This window comes from Mustelus asterias, chromosome 8 (assembly GCF_964213995.1).
Source record: "Mustelus asterias chromosome 8, sMusAst1.hap1.1, whole genome shotgun sequence".
NCBI classification, from domain to species: domain Eukaryota; kingdom Metazoa; phylum Chordata; class Chondrichthyes; order Carcharhiniformes; family Triakidae; genus Mustelus; species Mustelus asterias.
This window is the reverse complement of record NC_135808.1, coordinates 35,278,109-35,291,359: the sequence shown is the minus strand read 5'-3', so window position 1 is coordinate 35,291,359 and position 13,251 is coordinate 35,278,109. Positions and strand designations below refer to the sequence as shown.

Genomic DNA, 13,251 nt, shown 5'->3' with positions numbered 1-13,251 from the left:
TTCTCAGCCCATTTCTCCAGCTGATCAAAATCCTGGTGCAATTTTTGATAACCTTCATCACTGTCTACAATACCACCTACGTTAGATTCATCTGCAAACTTACTGATCATGCCTTGTACATTCTCATATACTGGTCAGGGCCAGGAGATTTATCCACCTTCATACATCTTAATACATCTATCACCTCTACTGTAATGCGAACTGGATCAGGAATTGGCTAGCGGATAGGAAACAGAGGGTGGTGGTTGATAGTAAATATTCATCATGGAGTGCGGTTACAAGTGGTGTACCTCAGGGATCTGTTTTGGGGCCACTGCTGTTTGTAATATTTATTAATGATCTGGATGAGGGTATAGTTGGGTGGATTAGCAAATTTGCTGATGACACCAAAGTCGGTGGTGTGGTAGACAGTGAGGAAGGGTGTCGTAGTTTGCAGGAAGACTTAGACAGGTTGCAAAGTTGGGCCGAGAGGTGGCGGATGGAGTTTAATGCGGAGAAGTGTGAGGTAATTCACTTTGGTAGGAATAACAGATGTGTTGAGTATAGGGCTAACGGGAGGACTTTGAATAGTGTGGAGGAGCAGAGGGATCTAGGTGTATGTGTGCATAGATCCCTGAAAGTTGGGAATCAAGTAGATAAGGTTGTTAAGAAGGCATATGGTGTCTTGGCGTTTATTGGTAGGGGGATTGAATTTAGGAGTCGTAGCGTTATGTTGCAACTGTACACAACTCTGGTGCGGCCGCACTTGGAGTACTGTGTGCAGTTCTGGTCCCCACATTACAGGAAGGATGTGGAGGCTTTGGAGAGGGTGCAGAGGAGGTTTACCAGGATGTTGCCTGGTATGGAGGGGAGATCCTATGAGGAGAGGCTGAGGGATTTGGGATTGTTTTCGCTGGAAAGGCGGCGGCTAAGAGGGGATCTTATTGAAACATATAAGATGATTAGAGGTTTAGATAGGGTGGATAGTGATAGCCTTTTTCCTCTGATGGAGAAATCCAGCACGAGGGGGCATGGCTTTAAATTGAGGGGGGGTAGTTATAGAACCGATGTCAGGGGTAGGTTCTTTACCCAGAGGGTGGTGAGGGATTGGAATGCCCTGCCAGCATCAGTAGTAAATGCGCCTAGTTTGGGGGCGTTTAAGAGATCCGTAGATAGGTTCATGGACGAAAAGAAATTGGTTTAGGTTGGAGGGTCACAGTTTTTTTTTTTTAACTGGTCGGTGCAACATCGTGGGCCGAAGGGCCTGTTCTGCGCTGTAATGTTCTATGTTCTATGTTCTAACTATCCCCAATATATCACCACTAACTTTCTCAGGTTCCCAAGTCTTCATGTCTTTCTCGACGGTAAACACAGAGGAGAAGATTGAGAACCTCGACCATCTCCTGCGATTCCACACATAAGTGTCAACTTTGGTCCTTGAGGGGCCCTATTCTCAGTCTAGTTATTTTTTCTTTAATATATTTAAAGAATCCCTTTGAATTCACCTTAATCCTCACAGCTAAAACTACCTCATGCCCCCTTTTTGCCCTCCTAATTTCCTTCTTGAGTATACTCCTGTATCCCCTGTACATGCTTAACAAATTCCACCCCATCTAAGCTCTTAACACTATGGCATACTTGAAAGGCTTCTCAACAGCATTTCATGACTTTGATGACTGTGCGAATGTTCACTCACAAACTTTACATTTGAATGGCTTCTCCCTGGAGTGAATGTGTTGGTGTTCAAGGAGTGTCAATAACCAAGAGAATGATTTCTCTCACAGCTCACGCTTAAATCTTTTCTCTGCCATGTGGCTGTTCAATAGATGCATCATGTCTGTTGGGAGAACTTAATAGCCTGTGGATCCTTCCTCACACATCAGTTTCCAACCTGTATGAATGAGTCATTGTTTCATGAGGCTCAATGAATGATTGAAGCTCTCACTACACTTGAAACCCACTCACACTTCTTCCCAGCCTCACCCCGAATGATCACCCACAGCTGAACCTTCTGAAAGGTTGGTCCTGATGGAAAGTTTCACTGACCTGTTTCAGATTGATGATATGTCAAAGCTCCCCTGACCTGACTGATTTTCAGATGATGGTCTCACTCTGGCTTGGGTCGCTGTCTGTGACCCAATATTTAAAAATGAAAGGAAGCAACTTTACTTTCTAGCTTACTATTTGTTTGAATTCCAAATAAGAAACATACCTGTTCAACATAAATGCCACTTTAAATACAGTTAGCAACCATAAATATATTTGCTATAAATTGTATTCAGTCTTGAAACTTTGAGAGAGATTTTTGGAGAGAGAGTGTTCTCAGGAACTGCCTCAGGAAGTCCCAAGGCTGTGTACAGAATGCTTCTCCCCCTGTAAACTGGCAGCCTTAAAGTTTGATTTGACTAGTTCAAGCTGCAGGTGTCAGTGTTGTCTCTGTGTCTGGTTCCTGAAGCTGTTAAAGGTGGTAAAGTCCCTGGTGTCAGGAGAACTGAAACTGATGGAGAAAAGCAGGTAGACTCCCGGAGTCAGGAACCACCTACAGACTCGGTGTTGATAGAGGATCCGCACATTGGGCAAAAACCCAAACTTCCTAAATCCCACTGACTCAAATGGAGCCACACTCTAGAACAACCATCGACTGTCTGAAAATCCCTGGTATTCCTGAGTGATACTGGTCTGCAGTACTTTTGAGGAGTGACACCTCGCTCCTCAAAAGACCTCTCTGTCAGCCTTTCATCCCTTGCATGGCCCTCGCTCTGCCCCTCACCTAGCCCTATATCTCCTTCCAGGATTTGGGAGGTGTAAGCATGTTCAAAGACTTTGAAGAGGAAAGGGAGGTTGAATGGACAGTAGTTTGCAAGGACTGACGGGTCAAAGGTTGCTTGTAAGGAGAAGGGGGTAAAAGCAGCAGATTTAACATCTGAAGAGAGTGAACTGAACAATATCGGCGAGAGTGGGGAGCAGGAGGGGAAGTTGGGTGATCAGCAGTTTAGTGAGAATAGGGTTGAGGGAATAGGAGGTGGGTCTCATGGACAAGATGAGCTCAGAGAGGACATGAGGGGAGATAGGAGAGAAACTAGAGAAAGATGTGAGTTCAGGGCTCAGGCATGGGGGAATATTAATGGAAGTTTGTCCAGGCAAGCAAGTGAAATGGAGGGAAGTGGTAGAGGCAGCTGATGGGATTGTTTTAATCTTATTTCCCTGAGCAGAGAGGTGAATAACCAGGAAGCAGAGATTTAAAGTAATTGATGGAAGGGTTAGAGAGAAGTTGATTTTTTTTTCACCCAGAGGGTGGTGAGAGTCTGGAACTCACTGTCTGAAAGGGTGATAGAGATAGAAACCCTCATCACATTAAAAAAATACTGGGATAGGAACTTGAATGAATAACTCCTCCACATTTAAAATGGGGATGAATTAACTTCTCCATGTTGACACTTAGAGAAGGTACAGCACGGGTTAGAGACAGAGTCAAGCTTTGTCTAAACTGTCCCCTGGAGTGTGGGATTAATCCGGGTCACTCACACCCAGATCAGAATCAAGACTCCTCTGCTTCAATTATTCAGACACTCCTGTATTACTGACCTTAATATCATTGGATGCCATGCTTGGGAGAAGGACCTAGGGAAATAGGGAGGAGAGAGACACAGCACATCTGGTGGAGGAAGCACTGACACTCCAAATGACACTCCTTCAGTCAGAGTCAAACTTTTCCTCATTTTGCTCTTCACTGCCCCTCACTGCTCTACCCCCTCCGATCCTCCCCTCTCTCCTGTACATGTGATGATCCCATCACTGCACATCATCAATTCCTTGGATGCTGTGGGTCTTCCTCTTCTGATCTGCTGTCAAACACATCCCAGGCTACACATCCCACACTGATGTTGTCAGTTTGAAAGCCTCCCAGGATGAAGAATGTTATCCCCACACTAGAAATCCCTGTCACACATTTACCAGGGAACTGAGACAGCAGCTGCAATAAGTGAGGTTTTATTCAGATGGGACAATGACAAGTTTAAATCCCCACCTGATCTGCTGCTCAAAGTTGCTTCCGTTTCACCGGTCAGTTTCCCAAGTTTCAGGAAACTCCTGTTACTCCAGAAATATTAGGATTGGCTGTGAGAGACATCAATCAGAGAGCCCACCCACTCTGCCCATTCCCTCCTCTTCCTCTTTCACAGCTGCTTCACTTCCTGTAGGGACTGAAAACCAAGTGAGGAGATGGTGAGTGAAGGAGCAGAATTTATAATAATTACAGTGCATAATATCCACACTAATGTTCAGGCAGTCTGACTATCATGTGGGGAATCAGGTGTGGAAATGCCCCTTATGCTGTGTGAGAAGATCCAGCTGAGAGACCTGTTTACTCGGTGCTTTGAGCTGAGCTGTTTGATTGGAGCTGTGTGTTGGATATTGAGTGTGTTTATTGGAAGCATTTCCCTCCTGATTTACAGGCTGAGTTTTGTTGATGGGTCATTGCTGAATACGAGAAGGTGAGATGTAATTATCTGGGAGGGCAGAGACACATTTATTGAAATGTCTTTTAATGTCTTCTTTAAAGATTTTACCTGAAGGCCTCGGCCTTTCCCAGAAGCCTGGGCTTGGATTTGATAGTTTTGCCCAGTGCTGTGTCTGATAGCTGAATTTGGGATGTGCAGCCTGAGTGAGTGCAGTGTATCTAATTTCCCAGGATAAACAGAACCCTTCAATCAGCTACACTGAAGCAATATTTTCCTTGGCTTCCAGCACTTCCTGCCCAGTGTGTTTTTGTCAAATTTGGGAAAACAAGGGGAGAAATTTCAAAATCTCCATTGAATTGATATTTCTTTGTTTTTATACTAAACATATATTCTAAGGATAAAACCCTTTGCCAGCACAACTCACACTCATAGTGAATGGATAGCTCATTTTACACTCCACCCGTCTATCTTTTCCATCACCCTCACTGTGCCTGGGAAGATGGAGTCTGGTCAGAGGAAAGAAAGTAGCCACATTGTCTGCTCCTGGTCACTATGCAGTGTCCCTGCTGGAAACAGAGGGTGTGTGACAGTGAAGTAGGAAAAATAAAGGACTTGCATCTGATCCCCACACAGGTGAAATCACAATGTTGGGAATGTACTGCAGACTTCCCAACAGCCCGCAGGAGACAGAAGAGCAGTTGTGTAGTCAGATACTGGAAAGATGTGAAAAAAGCAGGGTAGTTTTGGTGGGTGACTTTAACTTCTCCTATATTCACTGAGACTCCCTTTGAACAACTGGCTCTAATGGAGAGCAATTTGTTAGATGTGTCCAGGAGGGCTTTTAATACGGTACGTATCCAACCAAGGAGGGGGCCATTCTTGGGCAATGAGCCAGGCCAGGTAATCACTGTTTCAGTGGGGGAACATTTTGGGTTTGGTGACCATAATTCCATAAGATTTCGGGTAGTCATGGATAAGGACAGAAGTGGCCCTCGGGTGAGGATGCTTAATTGAGTGGGGGCCAATTACATCTAAATTAGACAGGAACTGGGTAACGTTGATTGGGAACAAGTATTTGAGGGCAAATCCATGTCTGACATGTGGGAGGCTTTCAAAGGCCAGTTGATTGAAGTGCAGGACAGGCACGTCCCCACAAAAATAGGATAGAAATGGCAGGATTTGGGAATCATGGATGACAAGAGAAATTGTAAGCTTAGTCAAAAGGAAAAAGGAAGGTCCAGGCAACTAAAAACTGACAAAGCCTTTGAGGAATATAATGAAAGTAGGAAGGAACTTAAATGTGGAATTAGGAGGGCTAAAAGGGGCTATGAAATGTCTTTAGCAAACAGGGCCAAGGAGAATCCCAAGGCTTTTTATGCATATATTAGGAGCAAGAAGGTAACGAGAAAGAGTCGGCCCACTCGAGGACAATGGAGGGAAGTTATGCGTGGAGCCGCAGCAAGTCGGTGAGATCCTTAATGAGTACTTTGTATTGGTATTCACCAAGGAGAAGGACATTTTTAAAATTTAGTTATTACTATCACAAGTAAGCTTACATTAACATTGCAATGAAGTTACTGTGAAAATCCCCTAGTCGCCACACTCTAGTGCCTGTTCGGGTACACAGGGAGAATTTAGCATGGCAAATGCACCGAACCAGCACTTCTTTCGGACTGTGGGAGGAAACCGGAGCACCCGGAGGAAACCCACGCAGACACGGGGAGAACGTGCAAACTCCACACAGACAGTGACCCAAGCTGGGAATCGAACCCGGGTCCCTGGTGCTGTGAGGCAGCAGTGCTTGTGCCACCCATGTGACAGATATTGAAGTCCTGGATAGGTGTGGAACACTCTTAGAGAATGTCAATATATTGAAGGAGGAAGTGCAGGGACTGCCACATGGAAAAGAAACTGTTGAAGTGTGAGTTGTGTGACAAATCATTCTCGCACTTGATCCACTTTCGTAGCCACCAACGCACTCACACTGGGGAGAAACCATTTACATGTGAGGTTTGCAACAAATCATTCTCCAAGTTGTGGCATCTCCACAGGCACAAATACATTCACACAGGGGAGAAGCTGTTCCACCGTGACGTTTGCAAGAAAGCTTTCATTCACTTATCGACCCTCCAGGTCCATCAGACAATCCACACAGGGGAGAAACTCTTATGAGTTTTGTGACAAAGCTTTTCCAAAATCGACAGAGTTCCTGATACACCAGAGCATTCACACGGGAGAATCCATTCAAGTGTGAGATTTGTGAGCGAGCCTTTACACGTTCATCAGCGCTTGCACAACATCGACACATTCACACTGGGGAGAAACCATTCACCTGTGAAGTTTGCGACAAATCATTCTCCCAGTCATCGAACCTCCGTGAACATCAACGCACTCACACTGGGGAGAAACCATTCTCCTGTGAAGTGTGTAAGAAATCATTCTCCCGGCCATCACGCCTCCGTCAGCGCCAACGCATTCAAGTGTGAGGTGTGTAATAAGGGCTTTGCACTGTTAACAGGCCTGGTGAAGCACCGGCGCATTCACGCAGGGAAGAAGAAAACATTCAGATGTGATGCCTGTAATAAGGAGTTTGGACAATTATGGGGCATGTTGGATCACCGTCGCATTCACACAGCGGGGAAGCCAAGTCAGGCCTGTGACTGAGTCTCACACAGTCAGCAATGCTCAAGAAACTGAGACATCCACACTGAGAAAAAGATGCCTGATGAGGACTTCACACAGTCAACATGGATGAGGATTTCAACAGCAGAGACTAATGTGGGTGTTGGTCGGGGTTTTGGAAATGGGTGATATTACAGAGGGGGAAGTAGGTGATCTTTGTGATAGAGAAGGTATGGGGTTGGAAGCTAAACTGGAGGGTGAAGAGGATGACACTGACTAATTGTTGGAGATGAGAATGGAGAGGGCAGTCAAGAGGAATTTTAAGGAATGTAGGAACTGGAGTCATCCTTTGAGCCTGTGACACCATTCAATTAGACCATGACTGATCCAATTCTTAACTCTGCCTTTGTAACCCTTAATCCCCTTGTCTAACAAACCCATCAATCTCAATTTTCAAATTTTAAATTGGTCCCCAGTCTCAGCAGATTTATGGGGGGAGCGAGTTCCAGATTTCCAGTCCCCTTTTTGTGAAGAAGTGTTTGCTGACATCACCCCTGAACAGCCTCACTCTAATTTTAATGCTCTTGTTCTGGACTCTCCCACCAGAGGGATAATTTCTCTCTATCAACTCATTTAATCATCATAAACATCTCAATTGAATTACCCCTTAATTTTCTACATTCAAGGGAATGCAAGCTCAGTCTGTACAACCTGTCCTCATAATTTAACCCTTTTAGCCCCAGGAACATTCTGGTGAATCTACACTGCACTCCCTCCAAGGTCAATATATCCTTCCTGAGGTGCGGTGCCCAGAACTGAACACAGTTTTCCAGATAGGGTCTAAACAGAGCTCTGTGCAGCTGGAACATAACTTCCACAAGGTCACTGTTGGTTTTGGGGAGGAGAAGTTGTGGGTTATCTTTTCTCTTCAGGATGGTCCTGGAGTAATGAGCAGTTTTGACAGAGGAAAGCAAGACCACTAGTGCTTGATGTGGTCCAATCAGATCTATCGGTGGATGGCTGAACCAGTTGTGTACCAGATACACTCAAATCTTCACCTCTTGGAGTAGAGAAGCAGAGAGAACGACCAGGAAAGGAGTAAGGATAATTTTGGGAACAAGGGTGTAGAAGTGGATATGAGGAAGCGCTTAAACCAGATTGACGGCTACAGAAGCATTGTGCTGAATGGAGGGTCAAAGGGCAGAGAGTTGCGAATTAGAAAGTGCTGTCCAACTCACCCAGGGGAAGAGTGTCTTCCAGGAATGGAAACTGGTCCATGGACCCACATGACCACTGGATCTCTAACCATTGGTGGGTTTGTATGATGGAAACGAGCCCCATCCTGTGTCACTAAAGTTTGGTGTCATTTCTGACCAGCGGAATTGGGAGCCAGACTAAAGCACTGGGATTTTAAGGAAATGTCTGTAGTATTCTGATGTGTGTGTGTTCGTAAAGTGAGTTAGTTCTCAGGAGTGGATATGGGGTAGAATCAGACCCTGCTTTAGTTGGTGATGTGCATTATAGACAGATCCTCTTCAGGTGATGGGTGTTTGACTAATACCATGGGTAATGTTTGTACTGTCCTGTCTGGGAGGACTATTATCCTGAGAATGGTGAGGGAGTGAGGGTGAGTCTCTACAGACCTGAGTTCTCTCAGCCCATCATACCTCGATGTAATAACGGTGTGATATGTTCACTTTACACTCTTTCAAGATTTATTTCATCTTCTGGGAAAGATCTTGAGTCATTTAAAAATGTTTTGTTATTTTGGTTGATTAAACCAAAAATATGCAGGTAATGTTGATTGGCCATGCTAAATTGCCCTTAGTGTCAGGGAGACTAACAGAGTAAATATGTGGGGTTACGAGGATAGGGCCTGGGTAGGATTGTTGTCGGTGCAGTCTCGATGGGCCGAACGGCCTCCTTCTGCACTGTAGGGATTCTGTAATGAAGCTGAAAATTGTGTTTCTTTGTCTGCGGTTTTATCAATCTTCTATCTCGATTTATAAGTCTCCATTTTTTGCTTAACTCTAATTACCTGATTTATCAGCATTGTGTGTTCCTATTCAGTGAAACACTCAGGAGCCTACGGTAAGAGTCCTGTACACAATATATTGGTCAATGTCACTGTGCATTGGTATACTTACTTCATCAATAAGTTTAAAATTTCCAGTTCACAGGAAGCAGAATATTTCCTTGAGAAAGAAAGCTTGCATTTATACATCAACTGCTCCTGTAAAAAGCAACATGACAGCTTCAGTGCTCAAGTCTCTGGAATTAGACTTGAACCCACAACCTTCTGACTCAGAGACGAGAGTGATAACTAAGCCTCAACTCACAATAATATATAATATTTCTGTTGTATTAGATTCAGTTTCTAAGGGGTTAAGTCCCAAGGCTGTGTACAAAATGCATTTTTTCCCCCTGTAAACTGGTAGCTTGAAAGTTTGCTTTGGTTTAAAGTGGTAACTAGTTGGAGCTGCAGGTGTCAGTATTGTCTTTGTGTCTGGTTTCTTGAAGTTGTGAAAGGTGGTAAAGTCCCTGATGTCAGGAGAAGTGAAACTGATGGAGAAAAGCAGGTAGACTCCCGGAGTCAGGAAAAACCTACAGGCTCGGTGCCGATGGAGGATCCCCACATCGAACAAAAACCTAAACATCCTAAATCCCACTGACCACACTCCAGAACAACCATCGACTGTCTGAAAATCCCTGGTATGCCTCAGTGATACTGATCTGAACCAGTTCATTGAGGAATACTAGATGTGCTGTTTCTGGAGAACTCTCCTATTGCGCCCAGCTCCTGCTCCCAAACATGGCATCCACTGACATTAAGGACAGTAATACAGGAGTGTTTGAGTGACGCAGGCAGGTGAGTCTTGATCATGATCCAGGTGTGTGATTGACCCGGATTAATTCCACACTCCAGGGGCAGTTTAGACAGAGCTTGACTTGATAGCGCTGCCTAACTGTCATTTCCATTGGCTTCATGATACCTAGGAAGTGGGGATCTAGGTGGAAGAAAGAAAGTAGCCATGTTGTCTGCTCCTGGTCATTATCCAGTGTCCGTGCTGGAAACAGAGGGTGTGTGACAGTCATCATATAATCCCTACAGTGCAGAAGGCGGCCATTCGGCTCATTGAGCCTGCCCTGACTCTCTGAAAGAGCATCTTACCCAGCCCCCTATTCTGCATATCTTTCTGACACTCGGGAGCAATTTAGCATGGCAATCCACGTATGCTGCACATTTTTGGTCTATGGGCGTAAACGGAGCACCTGGAGGAACCAAGAATGTACAAACTCAATGCAATCACCCGAGGCCGGAGTTAAACCCAGATTCCTGGCACTCTGGTAACCAATGTGCCACTGTGCCGTGTCCAGTGAGGTTAAAAAAGACTTGCATCTGATTCCCCACACAGGGAAATAGCAACTAGCACTCACTGTGGAACAATCTTTTGATTTGATTTATTATGATGGGGCAGCACGGTGGCACAGTGGTTAGCACTGCTGCCTCACAGTGCCAGGGACCCGGGTTCGATTCCCGGCTTGGCTCCACTGTCTGTGTGGGTTTCCTCCGGGCGCTCTGGTTTCCTCCCACAGCCTGAAAGACATGCTGGTTAGGTGCAGTGACCTGAACAGGCGCCGGAGTGTAGCAACTAGGGGAATTTCACAGTAACTTCATTGCAATGTTAATATAAGCCTTACTTGTGACACTAATAAATAAACTTTAAACTTTCAAACTTTATTATTGTCACATGTGGGCAGCACGGTGGCACAGTGGTTAGCACTGCTGCCTCACAGCGCCAGGGACCCGGGTTCAATTCCTGGCTTGGGTCACTGTCTGCGTGGAGTTTGCATGTTCTCCCTGTGTGTCTGCGTGGATTTCTTCCGGGTGCTCCAATTTCCTCCCGCAGTCCAAAGATGTGTAGGTTAGATAAATTGGCCATGCTAAATTCTCCCACAGTGTACCCAGGGGATTTTCACAGTAACTTCATTGCAGTGTTAATGTAAGACCAATAAATAAACTTTAAAAACGTTAAACATTTTAGTATGCAGTGAAAAGTATTGTTTTTTGAGTGCTATACAGACAGAGCATACCGTACATACCACCCCTTGACATTCAATGGTGTTACCATCAATGAATCCCCACTGTCAACATCCTTGGGGGTTACCATTGACCAGAAACTCAACTGGATTCACCACATTAACACAGTGGCTACAAGAGCAGGTCAGAGGCTAGGAATACTGCGGCGAGTAACTCACCTGACTCCCCAAAACCTACCCACCATCTACAAGGCACAAGTCAGGAATGTGATGGAATATTCCCCAACTGCCTGGATGGATGCAGTTCCAACTACACTTGAAGCTTGACACCATCCAGGACAAAGCAGCCCGCTGAATTGACACCACATCTACAAACATTCAATCCCTGCACTAGCGACACTCAGTAGCAGCAGTGTGAACTATCTACAAGGTGCACTGCAGCAATTCACCAAAGATCCTTCAAAAGCACCTTCCAAACCCACAACCACTTCCATCTAGAAGGACAAGAGCAGCAGATACATGGGAGCACCATCACTTGCAAGTTCCCTCCCAGCCATTCCTTTGCAGTCGCTGGATCAAACTCCTAGAATTCCTTCCCGAAAGGCACTGTGAGTCAACCCACACCACATGGACTGCAGCGATTCAAAAAGGCAGCTCACCACCACCTTCTCGAGGGATGGGCAATAAAAATGCTGGCCAGCCAGCAACGCCCATGTCCCATGAATGAATAAAAAAAATAGAGAAGGAAAGAAGAGGGTGCAGAATGTAGTATTCCAGTCATACCTAGGATGTAGAGAAAGATCAACTTACTATAAGATGGGTCTATTGAAAATTCTGATGGCAGCAGGGAAGAAGGTGGAATAGAGTATGTCCAGGGTGCATGGGGTACTTCATTATGCTGGCTGCTTTTCCAAGGCAGCGGGAAGTATAGACAGAGTCAATGGATGGGAGGCTGGTTTGCGTGATGGACTGGGCTTTGTTCATGTCTCTTTGTAGTCTTTTTGTGGTCTTGGACAGAGCAGGAGGCATACCAAGCTGTGATACAACCAGAAAGAATGTTTTCTATGGTGCATCTGTAAAGGTTGGTGAGGGTTGTGGCGGACATGCCAAATTTCCTTAGCCTGCAGAGAAAGTAGAGGCTTTGGTGGGCTTTGTTAACTATAGCGTCGGTGTGGAGGGACCAGGAAAGGTTGTTGGTGATCTGGACACTGAGAAACTTGAAGCTGTTGACCATTTCTACTTCGCATTGATATAGACTTATGGGTCATGTCCTCCACTACGCTTCCTGTAGTCAATGACTATCTTCTTTGTTTTACTGACATTGAGGGAGTGATTATTGTCACCAGATTCCCTGTCTCTTTCCTGTACTCTGTCTCATCATTGTTTGAAATCTGACCCACTACAGTGGTGTCATCAGCAAACTTGAAAATCGAGTTGGAAGGGAATTTGGCCATACAGTCATCATAGGTGTATAAGGGGTTTAGTAAGGGGCTGAGGACACAGCCTTGAGCGGCACATGTATTGAGGATGATCGTGGAGGAGATGTTGTTGCCTATCCTTACTGATTGCAGTCTGTGGGTTAGGAAGTCTCGGATCCAGTCACAGAGAGAGCAGCCAAGCCCTAGGCCACAGAATTTGGAGATGAGTTTTGTAGGAATAATGGTGTTGAAGGCTGAGTTGTAGTCAATAAATAGGCATCTGACATAAGTGTCTTTGTTATCCAGGGTTGAATGTAGGGTCAGGGAGATGGCGTCTGCTGTGGACCTGTTATGGTGATAGGTGAACTTTAGTGGATCCAGGCAATCTGGGAGGCTGGAATTGATTTATGCACTGACTAATCTTAGGAATCACTTCATAATGAAGGATGTCAGAGCCATCGGGCAATAGTTGTTAAGGCACGCTGCCTGGCTTTTCTTTGGTACAGGGATGATGGTCATCTTCTTGAAGCAGATAGGGACCTCAGATTGGTGTAAAGAGAGGATGAAGATGTCTGGAAATACCACCCCCCCGCCCCCCTCCCAAGCTGGTCCGCAGAGTATCTGAGTGCTCCATCCTGGCCAGTCGCTTTCTATGGGTTGACTTTCGAGAAGGCTGACCTGATGTCGGTGATGGAGACCTCGGATATGAGTTTGGCTGAGGCTTCTGGGAT

General features: G+C 45.4%; 4 protein-coding genes across 6 annotated transcripts in view; all 4 read left to right on the top strand.

Moving 5' to 3' along the window:
- LOC144497048 (uncharacterized) overlaps positions 1–13,251 on the top strand; it is a 388,053-nt gene that overhangs the window by 45,888 nt on the left and 328,914 nt on the right. The window lies entirely within an intron of this gene.
- LOC144497015 (uncharacterized) overlaps positions 1–13,251 on the top strand; it is a 507,438-nt gene that overhangs the window by 304,654 nt on the left and 189,533 nt on the right. The gene's annotated exons all lie outside the window — the stretch shown is intronic.
- Positions 1–13,251, top strand: part of LOC144497025 (uncharacterized) — a 335,427-nt gene that overhangs the window by 150,779 nt on the left and 171,397 nt on the right. The window lies entirely within an intron of this gene.
- The window catches only part of LOC144497033 (uncharacterized), a 70,582-nt gene that overhangs the window by 31,110 nt on the left and 26,221 nt on the right, over positions 1–13,251 (top strand). The window lies entirely within an intron of this gene.